At 48.2% G+C, this 13,299-nt stretch overlaps 1 protein-coding gene across 2 annotated transcripts in view; it reads left to right on the top strand.

Annotated features, from left to right (window-relative positions):
• Nucleotides 1–1,729: 1,729 nt before the first annotated feature.
• TSPAN9 (tetraspanin 9) overlaps nt 1,730–13,299 on the top strand; it is a 187,672-nt gene continuing 176,102 nt past the window's right edge. The window contains exon 1 of one of the 2 annotated variants that reach the window (XM_075440956.1): nt 1,730–1,829. The gene's annotated coding sequence lies outside the window, so the exon portion shown is untranslated. The remainder of the gene's footprint in view (nt 1,830–13,299) is intronic. The other variant, XM_075440950.1, reaches the window with a different exon arrangement.

Genomic DNA, 13,299 nt, shown 5'->3' with positions numbered 1-13,299 from the left:
CATCTATTCGTCATTTGCTCGAGCTACAGAAATCCCATATACCTGGGTAGAAAGCTGCTTGTGCTTATGGCAGCCAGTAAAGAACACAACATCGTGCTGTCTCTGTTCAAACAAACAAACAAAGAAACAACAGTAACACCACCACCAACACTGTCAACCTTGTCCTCATTGTCTGCTGGTTACCTGCACTGCTTATCTTTGAGGAAGTGGTTCTTTTATCTCCAGAGTTTGAGCCCGAGTTATTCAAACATTGACAACAATTCTGGAATGAAGATCCTTCAGTCCTTGGATACGATTGGGGTTACTGCATTAGAGCTACAGCATCCAGGAAATGGACGTTTTTCAGAGCCTGGAACCAGAGAACCAAATGAAATTCTCTCTGCAGATCTCTCTATCTCCTGGTGCACTGCAAGACAATTTCCTTCGCTGCTTGCTTTAAGGTTAAGCAACATTTGTGTACTTCTGTACATAAATAAGCGAAGAACAGAAGGCTGTTGCACATGCTTTTCTCCTGGGGGAGAGAAGAACAAGCATGCGGCAGGTGACGGTTGTGTTGCTGGCGGCACTACCACCAGGATGCCTGAGTCTGTTGAATGAGCAGTTTATAAAAATCCACCTGGCACAGGGTGGAAGGTATGAGAGAATACATCTGATGTGAACATGCCCTTGAATTGAGAAACGTGACGATAACAGCAGCACCAGAGAAGGAAATGAGAATACGCAGGGGACCTCGGCATCTGAAACACATCTGCCTTCTGCAGACGTAATTACGGAAGAGCCTGGAGCTGCTCTTCACGCGCTGTAAGACGTAGTTCCCCCCAGCAGGCCCACATCCCTCATGACACCGGTCTGCTTCCATGGGGGATATCCATCTGCCCCAGCTCTGGGCTGCTTCCCTCTCACCCAGCAGCTCCCTCAGCAGTGGTCCGTGCCCCAGCCTCCCCCAGCTGCCGTACGACTCGGGGGAGCTTGACATTAACTCAACATTAACTCAACATTAACTTGACGTTAACTTGACGTTGCTTCGTTGACAGCACTTGACTGCAGAGAGTCCAGCGAAGGGCGAAGGGCTACGAGGATGATGAGGGGACTGGAGCATCTCTCCTATGAGGAAAGGCTGAGGGAGCTGGGCTTGTTTAGCCTGGAGAAGGCTGAGAGATGACCTTATAAATGCTTATAAATATCTCAAGGGTGGGTGTCAGGAGGATGAGGCCAAACTCTTTCCAGTGGTGCCCAGCGACAGGACAAGGGGCAATGGGCACAAACTGAAGCACAGGAAGTTCCGTCTGAACACGAGGAAGAACTTCTTCCCTCTGAGGGTGACGGAGCCCTGGAACAGGCTGCCCAGGGAGGTTGTGGAGTCTCCTTCTCTGGAGATATTCAGGACCCGCCTGGACAAGGTCCTGTGCAGCCTGCTGTAGGTGACCCTGCTTCGGCAGGGGTGTTGGACTGGGTGACCCACAGAGGTCCCTTCCAACCCCGACCATTCTGTGATTCTGCGAACTTCTTTGGCTTCCACTGACACCCGGGGGAAGGCGGGGGGGGGGGGGGGGGGGGTTTCTGGGGTAGGCGGCCCCGGCGCCCACCCGGGGAGGAAGCGGGGGACCGCCGCGGGGTGAGCGGGGCGGCCCCCGGCAGAGCTCTCCGGGCCGCAGGAGCCGCCTCCCTCCCCTCCGCGGGGCCGCGGCCTCCCCTGGGCAGCTCCCCCAGCTCCTCCCCGCCCGGCCCCGCCGGGCCGAGCCCCTCCTCCCGTTTCCGCTGGCAGCAGCCGGAGCCGCGTCCCTCGCCCCGCCGCTCGGCCCCGTCCGGCCCGGCCCCGGGACGCGCGGGTGAGAGCCGGCGCCGCGGCGGGGGAGCCGTGGGAGGGGGCGGCCGGTGCCCGGGGGGGGGCGGCCCGGCGGCGGGAAGCGCTGCGGAGCGGCGGGGGTCCCGGCGGGGGGGAGCGGGGGGTGGAAGCGGTAACACCGCCCCCCCTTCGCGGCCCGGCTGCCCGGGGGGTTTTCGCGGGGAACGGGGAAGTTCGTGCGGGGGGACGGGAGGAGCCCGGCGGCGGCGACGTGCGGGGCCCGGCCCGGCTCTCCCGCGGCCGGCCCGCCTGGCCCGTCCCTCGGGGGAGCTGGTGGCTGCGGCGGGGAGAAGCTGCGGCGGCAGCAGCTGCCTTGCGTCCGTCCGTCCATCCCTCCATCCCTCTCCCCTTGCACCCCCGGGGGTGGGTGCTGCGTACGGGGCTGCGAGGGTGGCTGACGCCGCGTTTCTGTACTTAGTCCTTTTATCAACTTTTTTTTTTCCCCTACACCTTTACTCCGTGTGGTTCTGTGGTTTGAAGCACAGGGCTGGGAACGGGGGGCTCCCGGTTTTCCTACGTGACCTTGGTGAACTTACTTTAAGGCTGTGGGGGTAAGGTGTCTGGGATTTGGCTGGGGAGAAGTTGGATGTTCTCCAGAACAGGCAGGAGGGTCGGATCACGTGGGTTGTTGGTGCTGTTGCTCCCAGGTGGGCCTAAACTTTACCTGTGGATGCTGAAGCTGAAGGTATTGCTGTAGCAGAGCTCGTAGTAACAGGTGCCACAGGTGGCTCTAATGGTGTGTTAAGTTGATAGATGAAGTTCTCTATAGCCAGGGCATGCAATGGCAAAAGAGAAGAGCTACTGAAGAAATACATTCATATGAATTACATTAGCACGGAATATGGGGCCATAGTTAGCACTCAGTAATTTAAAAAACATCAGAAGATAAATTACCAATGTCACGTGCGTGTGGTTGATAACACCAAGGAAGAACACCAGTCCTCATAGTTATGTGCCCTTGGCTTCCATTTTGCTTTTTTTTTTTTTTCTGAGCTCCAAGAATGAAAACTGATGGAGCTGATGTAGCTTCTGCCTCCAGATCGTTCCCTTTCGTATTTTTAGACCTGTGCTGTTCAAACTGCAAATCCTTCAGACAAGGCCTTTTCGATAACGGGGCTGTAGAACTTAGGGCAAATGTGTTTTGGGGCATTTACACTTTTTTTTAAGGCTAATTCTCACCAATAAAGCTGCTTGAGAAGACCTTGCAGTCAGAATATAACGAATGCAGCACCATTTGTATTGTTCAGAGAACGCTCTGAGGTTACAGTGATCCTGTTCATCTCTCTTGAGGAGGGTAGAGGGTTCGCAGGGAATGTCACTGTTATCTTAGTTATTGTGCTTATCTTAACAGAAAATAGTCATCAGAGATGCATATCCCACAGTCTTCGCTTTCCTTGCTATTTTAAGTTATTTTCTTCCAAAGCTTGCCAAACCGCAGCCTGTCCGTGAGGGTATTTCCAAAACAACTGTGTATTTTTAGTGTTTAACCCCTCCCTCACCGAATACACAAACTAAAACTTTGCAATGAAAAAGTGAAACATGGGACCAGCACAAAACGCAGTAGCGAAACCACAGCCGAGGCTGCAGCCCTGGTTGGAGGAGCTGCTTTCCCGCTTGCGGCTCATGTGAAACCGGCAGGTTTGCACTGGAGAGTCCAGGACGCTGCCTCCGTGTTACGCTGTGAGAGCTGGTGTGGGGCTGGTTGGGCCTGCTCAGAAGACACCGCTCGTTTTAGAAACAGCGCATTAAGGTTCCTGCTGCGCTTGGGTTTGACAATTGGAAACCCGTCTCGGTTTCTCGCTTTTGTCCCGTTTCAGTATCGCGCTGTTTGCGGGTGGCCGTCGGGGGCTGGAGCGCGTGCGGTGGGACAGCCGGCCCTCGGTGAGGGATGGGGACCTGGGAGGCGAGCGTGGTAACCCAGCTGGCAAGGCGGGTGCCCCACCAGCCAGGACCCCGTCCTGTGGTGCCGAGTGAGGCAGCCAGTGGCAAGCAAGGGTCTGGATCGCCAGGCAGGTTTGTGCTGATAAGGCAGGTCCAAGATCAAGTTGAGACATGAATCAGCAGATCAGGATCGGGCCCAGCGATGGTAATTAGGGTCAGGGACGGTCGAGTTATCACTGAGCAGGTCCATAGTGATGCGGCAGGTCTGAGGTCAAGTAAGGAAGTCATACCATGGGTCAGGGTCTGGTGCGTAGAGCGGTTTTGGCTGGAAGGGACCTTTAAAAGTCATCTAGCCCAAGCCCCCTGCAGTGAGCAGGGACATCTACCACTAGACCAGGTTGCTCAGAGCCCTGTCCAACCTGGCCTTGAATGTTTCCAGGGATGGGGCACCTACCACCTCTCTGGGCAACCAGTTCCAGTGTCTCACCACCCCCATAGTAAAAAATTTCTTCCTTATATCCAGACTAAATCTGCCTTCTTTTAGTTTAAAACCATTACCCCTTGTCCTATTGCAACCGGCCCTGCTAAAATGTTTGTCCCCATCTTTCTTATAAGCCCCCTTCAAGTACTGAAAGGCTGCAGTAAGGCCTCCCCGGAGCCTTCTCTTCTCCAGGCTGAACAGCCCCAACTCTCTCAGCCTTTTCTCATAGGGTCCATGACCATACACAGGCATGACTGGAGACAGGCACACCTACAACAGAGCCTGGGCAGGGACTGAAGGCCCAAGGCAGAGCTTCAGTGGAGCCCCTGGGGCCTTGGGCAGAGACTGGGGCTGGAGGCACCAGGTGGGGCTGATCAGGGCCATTAAAGGCCCCTCGGTATGCTCGTGCCCTGGTACAGTGTGAGGGACATAGACTGAGGGAACTGAGCTTGTTCAGCCCAGAGAAGGCTTTGACGGGACCTATAGTAACCTTCCAGTACTTCAGAGGAGGTTATAAAGAAGACAGAGCTAGGCTCTTCACATTGGTATGTGGTGGTTGCGTGACGGACAACAAATGTAAGTTGAAACAAGAGGTTCAGGCCAGATATAGTGGAAACCTTTTCTGCTACAAGGACAGTCGAGTGTTGGAACAGGTTGTCCAGAGGGGTTGTGCGATGTCTGTCCTCACAGGCTTTCAAGACCAAAGTGGATAAAGTCCTGTTGTGACCTTGTAGCTGACCATGTTTAGGGTAGAGCAGGAGCGGGACTAGATGACCTCCTCGGGCCTGCTCCAGCACGAATTCTGGTCCTAAGATCAAGCGGCCATTTGGTCTGAGAAGGAAGGAGGTGTGTAAAACTGTGGCAATACTTATAAGCACAACAGATGAAGAAATGGAGAAAGGTTTTAGGATGCTCACGTGTTGCTAAGATGCTTAGTAGAGGAATTTTTAAAAATTAAGTTAAAATTTTTCCTCACGGTGCTAAGGGCTGATGCTGGAAAGGTGTATGTGTGGGCAGGGGGGCTGAAGACACTCTGTACTTGAAAACTTGCTTTCCTTTAGTGATTCTTAATGTACAAAGTGCCTTTTTAGTATAACATCACTTAAAGATGCTTTCTGGAATAGGTCAAGCCGTGTTCTTTCAAAATTCAGGTGGGAAGTGTGGTGACAATACAACATGGTGCTGAGCTTGGGACAAGACAGTGTATGATCAGGGAAGAGTTTTTACCTGAGGGTTGCTGCCTTTGACTCTGTAGAAAATAGAATAAACGTGTTGGGATCAGCAGAGTGCTCCCCCGTTTGTGGCATGGTTGTTAACTGGGCAAGGGAGGAGTCGATCCTGGTAGGGCCAGCTTAGCAATACCCAGAGGATGTGAGTGGGTCAGAAATAGGTCTTTGCCTTTTCCTCTCTGCCTGGCAGTGAAATGGTGGTAAAGTAGGGATGTGCTGAGGAGCTGCCTGCTCTTCACACAGTACAATGCATGCTAGAATTTCATTTGGAGGAGAAGTGCTCAGTGGGAAGATACACAAAAGTTTGTATTTTGCTCATGTGTAACGAGATGCTCTATTGGAGACAAGAGAGGTGTCACCAGTGCGCTCTGTCCTTCTGCTCCATCTCTCCTGGTCTCCTGAAGCTGACTTCCAGAGACACTTTCTGCTGGTCCTTGTAGCCTCTCTTAGGCGAAACTTGCATTGCTGAATGTCAGTGTGAAGTTTCCTGGGGAAAAAAACCATCAGATCAGTCTTGTGGGTCACTTCCTCTGGTTCAGCGACGTGCCTGCTGCGGGCACTGGTAATGAGGCAGGACGTTGTTCTCCAGTGAAAGACGCTGGATGCTTTCCTCATTGCAGAGGTGTTTCTGGGAGAGTGATGCATCTCCGAGTCGTCTGTTGCCACAGTTAGAGAGCACGGTGTTTCAGCCGTCTTTCAGCCCCCACCTCAGCTCTCCTTCTTGGCCTGCTGCTGAAAGCGCTTCCTCCTCAGGCTCTGTTAAACTGTTTCTCGTGAGATTCCAAGCTCTTGCATTCATTGCTGTCAAAAATAAACCTTGAGAGCTAGGCTTTGTAAAATAAGGCACAATCCTTGGGCAGAGCCCTGCTGCTTTTGCCTCGGTTGCAAGCACAGTAAAATGGGAGGCATCTGACCTCCGTGCTTCTCGCAGCAGACAGACAGACAGGAAACATGGGATCCCTGGTAGGTAATTAACTGCACTTTGATGGCAGTGAGATGTATTAGGCTGCTAAACTGCCTTTTGAGGAGGGAAGAGAAAATCCTGTTGTTGAAAAGCTGCTAAAATCGAGAGTATAAAAGAGATTGGCGTCTTCTGGGGGTGGCTCCAGGGAGATGAGGCAGACTAAATCATAAACATATGCTCTAATAAGCCTTTATGTGGACTAAGGTATTAACTAAGCTTCGCGTTGTTTTGCAGTGGTGTGAATAGGATGTTGTGATGTTATGATAACACTGAATTTAAATTCATTGCAATATAGAGCAATTGAAAAGATTTCAAGTTTGCATGAGTCGTTGTTTCAAAAGGCATAACAGGAACATTTATTTCAGTTCTTTTGAAAGGGGCTTTTCCTTTTGCTGTCAGAGTTCTCCTTTCTAATACGAGCTCTGTCATGCTGTTCCAATGCTGGATGTTTCTGAAGGTGGAAGTGACTAATAGCTAGGGTGTTTATTTCCGTGATTCCAGTTACAAATGCAAAAAAGGAAACAAACGGCATGAACCAGTGAAAAGCCGGTTATGTTCCTGAGGCCAAGTCACTGCGTGTCTCTGGGATCAGCTGAATTGCGTCGACTGAGCTTTAATTTCGATGCTGATATTGTTGAAGTTGAGCTGCCTTTGCTGTGGACAGTCCTCGCCGATTTACTGTTGCTTGGACTGGTGTGTGTATCCTCAGAGTAAGGGTATGATGGAGTAGGGCCACAAGAGCTGTGTTACCCTTGCGTAGCGTGTCTGAGGAGGAGGCAGGGCTAGGCTGGAGCTGGAGCTCAGGGTGGGATAAGTGAGAATGCCGGAGTCTGGAGAAGGCGGTAGGCGAAGGGAGAGGAAGCCTGCAGCCCCTCCCGGGAGGAAGGCCTGAGAAGGAAGGATGGGGCGGTACGCTGAGCAGAGAGCTGAAATGTCACACCCAGCAGGTCTGGAGGAGGCTTGGCTCAAAATCTTGTGACTGAGCTGGGGAATAGGGATCAGCTCTGCGAGCTCTACTGTGTTTGGTGTCCTTCAGCTTCCCTCCGAACTAGAGGCTTTTGACCTGAAGGGCTGAGGGAGGCAGGGCTTGAAGTTGAAGAAATCCTGGGCTTAGGACACTGGTGGGAAGGACTCTTGGGAAAGAATATGTTGTGAGAAAGCTAGATGAGTAGTACTTTCTGACTGGCAGTTCTACCTGTGTTCAGCTTTGCACTGTTCTCTGTGACCTCTAGGTAATCATTACTAATTTCCAAACGAATATAGGTGTAGAGACCCAAAGCCTGAGAGACAGCACTGCATACCCTTGTGTTACTAGCTAAGCAAAGTTTCTAGTCCTTTTGCAGTTTGGTAGTGAATGCTGTCTCCTCCAGTGCCTTTAGGCACAAACACTGTTTGTGGTTATTGGAGCTGTACTCAAAACTCATGCTGAGCTCGGGCGAGGAGACTTTCTGTTTGGATTTGCTCGTTTTCTACAGGTTGAATAACTGAAGAATGCTTTTAAAAACCTATTTTCCTTTCTCTGTGTCTGCTGCTGTTTTTTACCCATAACTCTGCTTACAGTTCAGTGTAAGGTGGCTGTGCCCAGGATGTTCAGCTAGCTTTATAGTTTGAACAGTTCTTTGATTTCCCAAATACATACTTATCCCCAAATCAGCTTTGCCTTACATTTTATGCGAAGACTGTCGCCTCATGCGAAGGAAGGTTGTTGCTTTGCTTTGTTTGAAGAAAATGCGGCTGAAGTCATGAAGGATCGAAAGCAACGTTCAGAGAATGTCTAGCATGTTGTTTCCACTTGAGGACAGTGTGCATGGTATTGTTGATGTGTATTTATATACGTGTGGACAAAATACCATCAGGGGAATGGGATAATGGCTCTGGCAGTAGAAGAGACATGCTAACAAGCAGAGAGGAGCATGTCTCTTTGTAAAATAAAAAACTAAATGGCTGGCTTAAAAGCCTGTGAAGGAAACCTTCCAAAGTTTAAAATGTTTCTCTTTCACACAGTAGAGCGTTTGGATCTCTCCAGTGCTGCTGTGCTATCGCACAAAGTTTTGCCGAGTAACAGTGGCTCTGAGTGTTAAAAAGGCTCTTGCTGATGTGTTTCCAGCAATGGAGAAAGTGGCGGGACAGGCAAGACTTGTGCGTTTCATAGCACCTGGAACACCATTGATAGCAGCAGAGGCAGCTATGAGGAGCGTATAAATTGTGTGGACACCTATTGCTGAGCTATTTGGTGCCATAAAAGATGAGGAGCAAGGGGGAGGAACTGCAACTCTAGAAAAATTTCCAACTTACCTCACAGCTACTTGGGATGGAAGAGGGGCCAGATCCTACGCTATGAAGCTTCTCCTGTTTCAGGTGGGTAACAGGGAAGACCCAGGACAGTATTTCAGGTGAATGTGGTTGTAGATTAGGATAAGAAAGCCAGGTTAAAATTAAGTGCTGGGACCAGTGATCCGTAGAGGGATATGAAAGAGAGAGGAAGAGAGTTCATTGTGAACAGGAGCTTTTTGGAAGTGTTCTCTGTTCCAGATACAGAAGGCAAAGTGAAAAGGGCTGTGAAGCAGAGAAGGGGTCTTCCAGGGAGAACCAGGAGGAGGAAATGAGAACAGACGGAGAGTCTGAAGTTCCCACACCAATGTAAATTCATCTGCGTGGCTTTGACTTTTCTGAGTTCCATGTTGTCCCACCCTTTCCTGGAGGGATGGTCACCACAAAATATTTCCCAAGAGTTATACAAGAAAATCTCCCCTTTTCATTCTGTTTTTCTTCAAATAATTTCTGAAGACATCTTTGTTAAAGCAGTCAATTTTCTGTGAAATACTCACCTTCATTAGGTTCTTTCTCATTTTTGCTCTTAGGCTTTCCCTTTCTTACTTTGCCAACTGAAGTTTCCAACTTTCCAGGGACCTCCCAGCAATTTCTATTACATTTTCCTTTCTTTTATGAAACAAAAAAGTCCTGCTTGTGTCTCATCATAGCTTGGTTTTCTCAGCTATGTAGTCTCCATCTTCAGCTCCTCTTTCTCATTCTGTTCTCCATCAACTCCTCCTTGAAGAGCTGAGAAGTTCATTCTATCGTAAGAGAACTGCACATTCTGTTTTGCTGCCTGTAGTCTGTTTCTTTCTTGCTGTTTTTATATTAAACCACAACAGGGGAAACAGAACTATTTGAACTAGTCATTTAGAAGCACAGCTGTTTTTTTCTGAACTGCTTTTTAAAGAGCTTTAAAGAGAAATACTGCGTGATACAGGAATCTTCACCTTCCTGCTTTAGCAAATAGTATTTAATTCCACTGTTCTTAAAACTTGAGAGTCACTTCTCAAAATCTTAAGGCACTTGCCTTTTTTGGAGTTGCTAAGGCATCCCTCTGCTTTACTCTTAAGAGGCACTGAAAGGTTATGTTCTTTGCTCCATGTTCCTCTGAAGTCAGTAGAAGATAGCTGTCAGGCTGTTTCTGCTTGGATTGCCAGACAGCCCTGTTACTCTGTCAAAGATCTGAAGGTGGCTGGAAGTGTAGGTTTTAATTTTACTAATGAAATACACTCATCCCGTGCTTCAGGTACAAAATATCCCCACAGCAGGCTCGAAACTGTCAGTGACAGCCAAAGTAGGTATTTACCTGGTGCTGATGGCATTAGTCCAAGGCATCCATTTACAAAAGCGAACAGACTTTGCTTGCCCTTGGGACATGATTTGAGGAACTGAAAAATAAGTATGCTTTATTTTAGAGGACCAAGTGTGGTGATGTGCCTAATGATTATGAGGAGATAAGTGCCTACCAATCATTGAGCTTTCTAGAAGAACAAATGTCTGCATCTTTTTCTAAGTTTTGCTAGCCCTCATGTTAGGGCTGCCTTCCAAACCAGAAGTCCTATGTCTCCTGACCTCCTTCTGCTGTGAACAGTGGATTGGACACATTGCCTGGCTGTTGAGTCCAGTTCCCCAGTCATGTAAACAACATGGTGAAAGGTGCAAGTTTCTGAAGGATTCACAGGGTGTCTGTTGCTTGCATCGTCGTTTGTTGCAACAACCTTGTACCTACCTGAGCCCTGTAGTGAATCATGGAGGGCATGAACTGAGCTCTTCAGTTGCATCTGCCTGTGAATTTTCCCCTCACCAGTTCTGCTCTGGTGCTTGTTTCTTTTGAGTTTACTATGAACATTTGCCTTGGTCAACAGCAAGACCTATTTCCTCTAACAGTCTTCTTGAAAGCGTTTGATTTTCCTTTCTTAATTTGACTGCATAGACCTGGCTTACATCAAGCCAAGCAGCATACCTGTGATGTGGTGAGGACCGCCACCTGGCACTGGATTACATGACTTGAAGGACTCCTCTCAGACCGTTTCTCCCTTTGCTACAGATCATGCTGTATTCCTAACAGGCTTACATCACTGGTAAATGAAGTTAATTTTTAAATGTAGTTGATGGCATACTGTGTGTGGCATCAGTTTGACTGACCAGCCAACATCTATGTAATGGCGCCATAGGAAACTTGGATTATTGAATTCTTTTTTTTTTTTTTTTAAATATTTTTATTTTTTGCTAAGCCACACTTGACTTCAATATGATTAATTCAGTTGCCAAAATAAAGTTGCCTCTTGTGTCTCTAGGGAGCTGGTTTGGTTGGTTGGTTGCCTGCATGTGCTTGACAGAGCCTGACATCAGCGGTGAGCCTAGTGTTTGTGTAGTGTTAGTTCACTTTATGGAAGTTTTATAGAACTGGTGTGTATGATATGTGGAGGTGTCCATGTGCTTCAGCCCGTGTAGTAAATAGGCTGTGTGAACTGTGAAAGCAACAAGAGCTTCTCTTGGCAACAAAGACAATGGCTAATTTGAGGTAAATTAATTCTTAAACCTGAATGTGAAAAGAGTGAAGGTGAAGGCAACTAATTAGCTCCATGTTTACTGTTCTGAAAGGGGCAGTAGTTAGTTTTGAAAACACCAGTCTTGAAATTGGGTTTTCTTATCCACCTTTAAAAATTGTCTTAAATTGGAAATCTGAAAACATTTAGAAATTAATTACTGTCTCATAGAGGTGCTTTGAGTACTTTTTGTGACTTCTGGACTCTGAAAACAGTGTTTCAGGATCCTACCTGGTACACTGAGGCAGGCTGAGGGAAAGCATTCATTTAAAAACCACCACCAACAATGTAAGAGTTTGGTCAGGTTGGACGGGGCCCTGAGCAACCTGATTCAGCTGAAAATGTCCCTGCTCATTGCAGGGGGTTGGGCTAGATGGCCTTTAAAGGTCCCTTCCAACCCAGCCTGTTCTGTGAGTAGTGGAAACATTTCTGTTGACAAAGTTTGGTGAATAATCACTTTTTTTTTTTTTTTTTAATGATCAGCCTGTACTTTTTGTATGCAGCTGCAATAATTTTTATGGCGTTTTAAACATTGGAGATGGTGCTGTTCTGTGTCTCTCCTCCATAGGGTTGGAGGAAGTCCTGGTCTCGCTCTTGTCAGTTTGCTATTTTTGCAGCACCCTTCTAACACTGGGGAGGGGCTGTTACAGCCCTGGAAGTACCAGTAAGAATTGGAGAAGGTGAGGTGCTTTCTGTTGTTTGGGTTTGTGTTGTTTCACTGCAGCAGTGGTTTGTTGTACTGGAAGCAAAAATGAGACCAGTCGGAAAGTGGGACTAGTGCAGGAGAGTTCAGCAGGTAACATCTTGGCTGAATTTCTGTTCTTGCTGCTGTAAACAGGTCATCAGGTGTCTTGGTGATGATGGGGGAACTAAGGGCAAAGGGGAAGATGCATTGCACTTTTCTGAGTAGTATTTCTGATTTAATTGACACACAGGTTTTGTGTTTCCCCTTAATCGCTGCTTTTCCTTTATTTTCTGTGAGACTGTGTTAATATTTTGCCTACTGTCATTATTTAAATTCGAATCCAGATGAAATCAGTACATTATGCCCTAGTGACTGGTGTTTAGACTTTCTCCTTTTGTTCAGAAGCAGGTGGCTTTGATGTGACTTTCCTTGTTTTTTGCTTTTTTTTTTTCCTCCCCCTCAATCCCTCCTTTCTGTCCTCTTCAGGTAATTATGTTTGTGATGGGAGGTGGGTTCAAAAGGCAACAAAGTTCACTTTGGTGGTCTTCATCTCTCCAGGTTTGGTCTACAACTTTTTCCATTGGTGTACATCCAATTACCTGAAGTAAGAAAGATCTCTGTGAAGAATACTTGGAGTCAGTCAGTCTGATCTTTACTGCTGCTCACATTGACATTAAGCAGAGATGAGTTGGGCCAACACTGAGCTTTTGTGAAACCTTCTTGTGATCTGCTATTTGCTTGCCACAAATCATGAGAGAGTCCAGAGTAACATGGTGGTTGTTGGGGTTGTCTCCAAGTGCTGCTGTAGGTACCCAAGGAAATGTAACAGAAGGAGGACAGTAATTCTCTTCATTATATGCAAATATTCTTCCTCTGTTTTCTTACCTGTCTCTGACGTTTGAAGGGAAAGGAAACAGGGAAGAACCAAACAGGTTTTCTACTGATAGCGCTTTCATTAGTCCATAGAAGTTTTGTCCTTTTGTGCAAGCGTAGTTTTATAAACAGGCTTGAAAAATAGACTCATCTTGGAGAAACCCACTGTTATGCTCGTGTCTGGTGTCCTAGTGCAGCTGTGGGCCTATTGCTTTGTTTTTTTACACTCCCTGTATTCTTCAGTGCTTTAGCCTTGGGTAAGAAGTGAGTGGGAAACGTGGCACTGCCTACCTTTCATTGCGTGTCTGACACAGCAGAGGATGCAACTTTCAGCCCTTCGGGGAATGGAGAGGTGAGAGCCGCCTTTCTGCTGAATGCCACATGTTCTGCCAAAAAGCTGCAAGGAGTACGGGTTGGGAGGTCCTAGTGATGGGAGCAGCAGAGAGACAGCAGTCCCCTCACGCGCTTGGCTTGC

The sequence above is a fragment of the Opisthocomus hoazin genome, chromosome 1 (assembly GCF_030867145.1).
Source record: "Opisthocomus hoazin isolate bOpiHoa1 chromosome 1, bOpiHoa1.hap1, whole genome shotgun sequence".
Lineage (NCBI taxonomy): Eukaryota > Metazoa > Chordata > Aves > Opisthocomiformes > Opisthocomidae > Opisthocomus > Opisthocomus hoazin.
Note: the sequence above shows the minus strand (reverse complement) of the source record. Positions and strands in the feature narration are given on the sequence as shown.